The sequence below is a fragment of the Elephas maximus genome, chromosome 13 (assembly GCF_024166365.1).
Source record: "Elephas maximus indicus isolate mEleMax1 chromosome 13, mEleMax1 primary haplotype, whole genome shotgun sequence".
Taxonomy (NCBI): domain Eukaryota; kingdom Metazoa; phylum Chordata; class Mammalia; order Proboscidea; family Elephantidae; genus Elephas; species Elephas maximus.
In genome coordinates this window covers 29,914,873-29,924,300 of record NC_064831.1, presented here as the reverse complement: position 1 = coordinate 29,924,300, position 9,428 = coordinate 29,914,873, and the positions used below count along the sequence as shown (strand labels likewise).

The window sequence follows — 9,428 nt, the reverse complement described above, 5'->3', positions numbered from 1 at the left end:
CCAGTTTCTGGGTTGAGTAACTTCTCAGATGATAGTGTCAATTCACCCTTTAAATGCAGTTAAATAAACATCTGCCATTTGAATTTTGGAGAAAAAAAAAAGAACTCTTATAGTCATTTTACCAACATTTGTTTGTTTTTTCCATGAAAGGAATTATCTTCAGCCCTCAAATTTTCTGTTCTCATGTTCTTGTATCTCCCCTGAGGACTCTAAGGATAGGGAATTCCCATAGAAAGTCAAAATCTATAAGGCCTCACCTCTCTCTTTCTTTATTTTTCAGCTACTGAGCACCTGCCAAGTTGTAAAAACTACAAGAATACTTTTATTATTTGAGATTTTTATTGTGAGATATATACATATATATCATGTATCTTCTTTTCTCTGTTGATCCATTTTATGACCCAGATCTTGGTAAATTTCCAGAACCACTTGAGTTTATTTCTCAGCATATCGTACATCGAAAGCAATGCTGATCACTGATTTCCACCTACACACTCACGAAAATCTGGAGGTGTTATGGTTATTACAATATGTAGATGGCAAGCGTAGTTTACATATTTCCAGAGAACTACCTGAGAATTCCCTCATTAAGTAAGCCCTTGAATCAATACTTACCTGTAGGCAAATGTTAGCTGCAGCTACTATTAAAAAATCCTTTAAAAAACTAGCTACTACTCATAGAATCCAAAAAGACAATGGGTATAAAGCGTTTTGTGAACGGAAACTCACAAATATACATTAAAATATTTAATGTAAACACTAATATCTTTAAAAGAAAATTATTTTTAAGTCTCCTTGAATGATTTTGAGTTCAGAACAATATTTAGAATGGAAGCAGGATGATTCTCCTAGATGCATATTGAGTAAAAGTAGGTTTTCTATACCTTGTTAGATGTTCGTAATTACTTTTGCTTCAATTTATTATTTATAAAAATTAGCAAGCAAGTCACAGAAGTGGGACTGTTCATTGGTCCTAGAGTGTAGGAAGGATGTTATTTATAAACTTATAAATGCCTTGTTAATTTCCTCCAGCAAATACCATTTGAGTAACTCTTGAACTAATTTTAGAAAAATTCAACTTTATCTTTCCAAATATACAAGTTTATAAAAGACTTGACAACTACTTTGGGGACAGAAGCATTTTCTTTATTCTGTTAGAGATCTAAATATCGTTTGTAACTAATCACATTCATTGTTTGGGTTCAAAAATTGCTGCTGAGAAAGTGACCTAAATTTATGGTTGGAATTCTTGTTTCCTTACTTTTCAGGTGCGGCCTTGTGCTTGTTGTTTCAGTGAGTCCTGGAAAGTTGAAATCTTAGTTTTTAAAGGCCTGAGTCCTAGAGAGGACTCACAGTTATAGATAAGCTGTTGCTATGAGTCAGAATAGATGCGATGGCAGTGGGTTTGGGTTTTTGGTTACTGATTTAAAGGCAAGGGGGAGAGGGTTAGTAGGCACAGTCAAAATATCTTGTCCAGAAACCTGAAGGGAAAATTTCCCTGATATTAGAGAGAAAATCCTCCAGGCTGGGACGAAGAAAAAAAGAGAAGGGAATTTGGGGGTTCTAAGAGTTAAAATTTTTTTTTTTTTTTTTTTTTTTAAGAGTTAAGGCGGCATGGTGGTTAAGTGCTATGGCTGCTACCCAAAGGGTCGGCAGTTCCAATCCACGAGGCACTCCTTGGAAACTCTACGGGGCAGTTCTACTCTATCCTATAGGCTTGCTATGAGTCGGAATCGACTCGATGGCAATGGGTTTGGTTTTTTTTGGTAAGAGTTAAGGGAAATCCCTGGGTGGTGCAAACAGTTCACACGCTTGGCTGCTAATTGAAAAGTTTGAGGTTAGAGTCCGCCTAGAGGTATCTCAGAAGAAAGTCCTGGTGATCTGCTTCCAAAAAATCAGCCATTGAAAACCTATGCGGCACGTTTCTACTCTGGACGCACATGAGGTCACCATGAGTGGGAATCAACATGATGGCAACTGGTAAGAGTTGAGGGGACTTGGGCACTTCCTCTTGGTGTCACTGCTAAGGAGAAGGCAAGACCCCGAGAGAGATGGGTATGAGGTGTACCTGGATAGTTGGGGCCATGAGGCCTATAGGTAGACAAGGATTTTCATGTCCTGAATATGGCACTGAAGTAGCCAGGAACTGATGGACCTAAGCTGACATCTTTGCAATTGGCAGCTTCCATGAATCGAGGACCAGACACACAAGTCCTTGATATTATGTAAGATCTCAGAGCTGTGACACCATCTTGGGAAGTGGGGAGGGGAGAGCTTAAAAAGGCTGTGATCCCCTGTAGGATGGAGGCTGGAAATGGAAAATAAATTGATGTAGAAAAATAAAGTTGTATTTTGTGGGCTGTGATTCATAACTACTACACAGGGACATTTTTTCATATGAAGTGCAGAAATAAACTTCCATTTAACATGTTCAGGCAATTGTACACATTCTAGAATAGTGGGGAATGAATGAATGAAGGTTAACCATGCCAGCATTCTAAAATGAAAAGACATGGAAAGTGTTCTAGGAACGAAAGTCAGAGTCATTTAAACAGAGTCAGCTGTGGTTTTTTGGACAAGTAGCAGAGGCTTGGATGAGATTTTAGGCCTAAGAGAGAGGTTACACAATAAAGTTCTACTTCATTTCTATTTTTCAAAAAGGTACCGTTGAGGTAAAATGGGACTGGTAGCTCCAAAGAAACAGTGAAAAGTAAAGCCTACCCTACGAAATCTCCTTTTGACTAGCCAGAGAGTACCGGAGAGTTTCCAGCGCACAGAGGAGATGATCTCCTTTTCACCCCAGATGTCCAGTAGTTGTTAGTAAATGAAAGTAGCAAGAGGATAGGCTTGACTTCCATTCTCAGTGTCTGCCATGTGGAAGGGTACTAGGAATGGCCAACTGAAATGGCAACTATGAAGGGTAAGGTTAAAAGCAGAAAGGTGTGTTTGGCATAGAAACAGCTTGCCCCCCCCTCGGAGGAATGAGACTCAAGATGTGAACACAGAGAAAGTTAGAGATAGCAGGTAGGTGGAAACAAGCTGAGGAGATGTGTCAGGGAAGAAATGAAAGGGAAGGGAGAGGAGAAAGCATCACCACGACTTGGGGATTTCTGATGGGAGAGGAAGTGAAAACTACAGAAACGGAAAGAGGAACTTGGCGACTTTCTTTATCCTGCGCTCCCCCCCTCCCCACACCCCAAAGAAGCAACCGTATTAGGGGAAGGATGTAAAGGAAATATCCTTTTGCGTCTTCGACCCTGATTTTGTAACTGCATAAGATGTCATCTCTTCAATAAGGTATTTTCTAGGTTGGAATGATATGAGGGATGTTCCCAGAGGGGAATGCCTCCCGTTTGCATTTAGAAGAGGCATGAAGTTCCCGTCCAGCTTTGATGCTAATATTTGAAAAAGAAGGGGAAAAAATTACAAACTGTCACTTTTTATGTGGTGTTCATGAAAGAGGAAAGGAGGGTGAGAAAGTAGGAGGAAAGCAACATCAAAACCAAGTCTTCCAAGAAAATATTTTATCAAGCGTTTAATCAATGCTTGCTCAAGGCTAATGGTGGAAATAAATTGCGTACCTCTCTGCTTGCAGCAGGCAGTGTGCAAACTGCAGGTGCGACTCCACAGCATCACTGTTAAGTTCCCAGATGCAATTCAAAAGGTATTTACTAAACGTTAAACCAAATTTACGAGTCTTGCCTTATGTTTGGGGAACAAGACATAGACTGCCGCCACATTAAAATGTCTAGAAATGAGCCAGTGTTGAGAACTGTCACCAGAGGAGTGTCTATACTTTTTAAGGGGAGAGACATGAAAGGAAGAATCTATGTTTTGTGAAAAAACAAAAAAGCAAAACTATATATCCATATCATTTTTGAAAAACTGCTAAAGCCTTGAATATGTTTTTTAGTATTTATTAGGTTGGAGAAGGTGGTTGGAGCTGGACTTCAAGGTTTTGCTCCAGACCCTCTTAGGTGCTGGGATGGGTTCTTTCTAACCTCACAGAGATCAAATCAAGACTTTTTCTCCCTTAATAATTTTATGTGTCACTTTGGCTTAGTATGATTCCTAGTATTTTGGCCGAATAATAGATTAGTTAATGTTTTGTAATGTAATGTAATTATTTTCCATAATGTAATCAATCAATCAATTGAAAGGGATGTTTCCTTAGGGTGTGTCTTGCCTTCAGACTATAAATAGATATTTTGGCAGGACTCTCTATCACTTAACCTACAGATCTTGGGATGCAAGCTGGCAGAAGTCTCCAGCCTGCTGCCTAACTTGGGAATTTTTGACTTGCCAGGCCCCACAATCGCCATGAGCCAGTCCCCTGAAGTAAATCTCTCTATATATATATCTATGTCTCACTGATTCAATTTATCTGGAGAACCCTAACTAAGACAGCAGATGGGAGTGAACACTCATTCCCTCTATGATGCCTGCTTCCTCCTAACCTCTCCTGACCTTCTACCCCTAGAATGGTTTTCTAAATAGGGTTTAAAAAATAGGGTTTATGGGAGCAAAACTAGAGGAAGCATGCCTCTGTTCTTTCAAGTAGAAATCTTTATACAAGAATTCCTTTTCCTGGACCCAAATTTTGAAAACTTTTATTCTGAGAGTTGAACTGGATTCTAGTCTTTAGATAAAGAGAATTAAGTTAATGACTTGATCCTCTCAACTCCAGCCTTAATCTTGAAAGCCTATGCCTTTTACTATAACAAAATTCTCATCAGCTCTAAAATTGCCATAGTGGTCGCTTTTGACCTTATCCTCCAAAACATAAAAAGTCCTTTTTCTTTAATTTCCTTCAGGATGTCTCCTGTAATGACAGATGGCAAAGTATGACCAGCCTCACCTTGGTATTTTGACATGACCAACTGGCCCTGAAAATAACCTCCAAATTCATTACGCTCTAAAACTTCTGTTCTTGTACAAAGCAGCCAGGCGGCATCAGGATTTATCAATAATCTATTGGCCCATCTGGTCATCTGCAGAGCAGGAGCCTAAGAAAATATGAGCATTTACTGACATTTATGATTCCCATAAAACTAACTTATGGGACCCAGAAAAGCAAAATAGCAGACACTACAGCCTTTAAAAAAAAAAAAAAAAACTAGTGCCATCGAACCTTTTTAATTAAGAAAAAAAAAATCTTTTTTAGATGTTTACTTTTGAGGGTACCTTTTCACATTTCTTAAAAGTCATCAAGTTTTTAATCTAAAAGTATTTTCAGGCATATTTTTCGGAAGATTGAAACTAGTGAACATCTCTGTTTTCAAGCAGGGCAGTGTTTCTTCAACCTCTTCAATATATTTGAAGAAAAAGAAATTTTATAGCCCCCTGCAGTTTCAGTTCACTAGTTACTTGTCCACTGATTGCTCCATGAATTAAGATCTAATTCTGGGAGTGGAAGAAAGAGGACCTGGAAGGGGAAAATTGGAGAATAAAGAAAAGAAGTCTCAGGAATTCATAGATGGCCATTTGAGGCAACTCTCATGAACTTTTTTGCTTTGTGTAAAAACCTTGTCTCATCTGAGCAACTTCACTTGTACACTGATCTCCAGCCTTATCTGAAATTATATACAGAGGTAGGCAAGAAGAAAATGTATCGATTATCCATTACATATCTTTCACTCTTCATCTGAACTCAAGTCTGTAGGCTATCTTCTAGCAGTTTCTGTTTTTCCTTCTAAGAGCCCTTTGCCTTTGCAGGAAAGCTAAGGTATATTACCAGCCTTAGAAGAACCAGGCAGTTTAGCATATTTTGGGGCCTGTGAAATATGAATTTTCTAAAAGTGAAATTGTACAGCAATTGAAAACATTACCTATAGCTTTAAAAAATAGTTATTTTAAAAATCCTTTACTTCTTTCAGTGCAGAGGCTCCTTCCTACTGTTGTATAAGCCACATCTGGCAGATAGTATTTAGGAATCCTTCATTTCTCAACTTTGCTTGAAGGAAATTATGAGTAATTTTATTGCTCTTTTTTAAATATAGAGATTCTAAAATGGAGTAGCTCCAGAACCGTCTTTTTCTTGCTGGTTCATTACTCTTCCATAAACTTCTATCCACTAAAGATCACTATTAGGTTCAGCAATTGAAAATGTTACCCATAGTTCTTTCTCAAGCTAAGTGATTTCAATTTTTGTCTATTAATAGATACCTGTGCCCACACATTTGTTGTGGTGAGTCTCACATTGGTTCTTCTCTGAACCTTGTCCAAGTTATTTATATCACTTCAATTTTGAAATCTACTAGTAGACTCTGCTTAAAATAAAACAAAGCAGTACTCACCAAGGGTTTACCAGAACATGTGTCTTTATTAGACTCACTAGTGAGAAGCAGTTATGGTTCCACTGGGGCCGCTGGGTTTCACCTCTCTCCCTGTGATTTCTCACTCTTAGCCTCACTGTCCCTCTGCCACCTCAGGTCTGGTCTCCTCTTAAAACTCCAGTCCAAACTCAAACAAACACCTCTTTCCTTAGTTTTCTACAGTTGAAACAGTATGGTACAAAAATGCATATGTTAACTGTACTTTCCAGAGCAGACCTGATTTGAAATATTTTGATCCACTTTCATACCTCATGTCTGGTGGTATGATTTGCTTTTTTGCTCAGATAGTATTCTGCTAATGAAAGCTTAGTGGAAGAAAAGCACCCGGGCATGCTAACAGCAAGGCTCATGCCCTGACCACCTTGGTGTTTACTTGTGCTTGTGCCCCCTCCTAGCATGATCCCTTGAATGGGGGTCCTCAGTGAGTTTGTTGACCGAATAAATGAATGAGGGATGAGTAGGTTTTAGAGGAGTAAGATTTAGCCCCCGGTAAAAAAATAAATTTAAAAAAAAAATTTTTTTTTTTTTTTTTTAAGCAAACAGTCAAGAAGCAGAAGCAGAAGCAGGAGCAAGGTGACAAGTTACAGCAGGAATAACTTGTGAGGACCCAGGCCAGGTGAGGATGAGATAAAAGTATGAGTGGGTTTGAATATGACCAAATTATCCAGGTTGTAACAACCTAAAATCAGTTCTAAGTGGCTTGTCAGGAAGATTATGCAACCAGAATCCTACACAAACAAAAAGGAAGAGAGAAACAGAGGGCGGGAGGGAGGAAGAGCTCTCTTCCCAGCATCCTTCAGTTTTACATGCCTGGCATCATTCATGGACATGATCCTAATCATTCCATGTCTTCCTGATACCCCTGGCTCTATATACTGTTACAGCCACTCCCGGACCAAGTCTGTCTTCCTTCAAACTACAGTTTGTCCTAAATTTACCCCTTTTTAAAGCACGCTTCAAGTAAAGATTCCATTCTTCAGAGTTGGGAAACCATCTGATTACCTTGTTATAGGTATATTTAAACCACAGTCATCAAGCAGTTAGCGGTCAATACATGTTTTGAATCACTTGATTAAAATAATGTACTGTTTAAGTTTGAGTGATTGATAGGCTGCATTCTCCCCAGGAACATTTGTGTTTCAAAAGAGAGCATCATTAACCTAAATGAATCTAACTGATGGAATGAATTGGGGCCCTTTGTGGTGATCCTGATACTGGGCAACATTGTTCTCTCCCTACCTTCAGGCAAGAAATACTGGAGTCAGCAACTTGGTATCCCAACTATCTTCCTGTTGTAGGAAGCCATTGCAGATTCAGTAGGAAAAAAAGACATGATAAAAATGTTTTAGAAAGTTTCATAGAGAAGCAATCTTTAGTTCTAGATGAGGACATGGGAGGTGATTTCTCCTGCTGCTTTCCTGGTGCTCATTGCCATTTAGATTGAGTCCAGGGGAGGAATACAGGTAGGCTCTGAGCTCAGTACTTCTAAGGAGTGCCACTTGCTTCTGAAACATGTATCAAGTGCCTAAAATGTACCAAGTGCTAGGGATACAAAGATGAGTGAGGTCAAAAAGAGTAATCAAGTCTACCTGAGGTGAACACAAGTGGAAGCGTGACCACTCTGCCTAGAGTGGGAGGTATAGTTGGGAGAGTGACCAGCTCTGTCTGGGGAATATAGACAAGAAAGTAACCAAGGCTACCTTGGGGAACGTAGATAAAGTCACCAACTCGGCCTGAGGAAGCTGGAGAAGGTTTCACTAAGTAAGAAGGACCCAGCTTTATAGCACTTATCATCTTGCATAATTATAAAGTCTACTGTTTTTACTGTTTATAAATCCGGCTTTACCATTCTGCTGCTCCCGGAGGGCAGGGACTTCCTGTTACATATTTTAGGGCAGCTCAATGCATTACTTGGCAGAGGGTAGTTATTACTGTTAAATCTTTGAAAGAATGAATTGTGATCTTTGTGTCTTGAAAGATGTGTAGAAATACATAGGACTTTCTTACTGCATGCGGAAAGACGACAACATAAAAATAAAACCTCAGGGTTGGGAAATTTAGTGAGATTTTCAGGGAATACAATTGATTCGTTCCTGGAGTTTGGGGTGACTGGGGGAAAGAGATGGGAGGAGAATCAGAGTGTGGAGGGCCTTCTAGGCTGTGCTAAGAATTTAAACTTTTTTGCATAGGCAATAGAGATCCACTGAAAGTTTTAAAGCAGGAAAATAATTAGATCAAACTTGTGTTTTAAAGGAATCACTGGCAGCAACATGGAGATGAACCGGAGTAAAGGAACATTGGAAGCAGCAACTGTCAGTCTTCCGTGAGTGGCGAGGGGAGGCACAGACTTTTAAGAGAAAATTCAGAGTGGTAGTATTAGAGTGAGAGAACGGAAAGAGCTGAATTTTTAGTTCGAATTTGAGTGTTGTGTGAGAAATCAAGATAGGAAATGTGAGAAGAGAAGTAGGGGGAAGAAGAGATTAATTTAGTTTTGAATATTTTGAGTGTAAGGAGCCTACAAAATTTCCAGGGAGAGATGCAGGTATTCAGTCAGTCAACAGTGTGGAGTCCAGGAGAGAAGTCAGGGCCAGAGATACAGTTTGGGGTACAGAGCCATTTGATTGGATGGAAATCCAGAGGGATCATATGGAAAGAGAAGAGTAACAATGAGGTCTAGGGGAAATTTGACCCCCTCTCATTTTTTTTAAGTTCAGTGCTTTTCTCTTCATTACAAAAATATTGAAAAACCAAAAACAGTCCCTATTAAAGTAGAAATCACATTATATATATATATATATATATATATATATATATATATATATATTTTCCCCCCAGAAGTTCTTTATCTTCTGGCACTGTGAGGTGGCAATTTCAGATCCAGGAGTGCTGGTGAGGATTCTTCTCTGGGAGTTGGCTGCTGTGTAGTTTTAGGTCAATACAAGCACTTTTGTGGAATCAGCTCATCAAGGAGTTTATCAACAGGCCTTGAAATGTCTGCACATGAAATCCCAGGGGCAGGAGCCAGCCCAGCACAGAGGAAAAAGCTTGAGTCCAAGCATCAAAATGATGGAGTGGTTTAAATTCTCTTACTGT

At 39.2% G+C, this 9,428-nt stretch overlaps 1 long non-coding RNA gene across 1 annotated transcript; it reads left to right on the top strand.

Moving 5' to 3' along the window:
- Nucleotides 1–1,783: 1,783 nt before the first annotated feature.
- Nucleotides 1,784–8,869, top strand: LOC126057260 (uncharacterized). Its single transcript, XR_007512458.1, has 3 exons — nucleotides 1,784–1,980; nucleotides 6,872–6,951; nucleotides 8,589–8,869. It is a non-coding gene; the product is annotated as an uncharacterized LOC126057260 (long non-coding RNA).
- The last annotated feature ends 559 nt before the right edge of the window (nucleotides 8,870–9,428 follow it).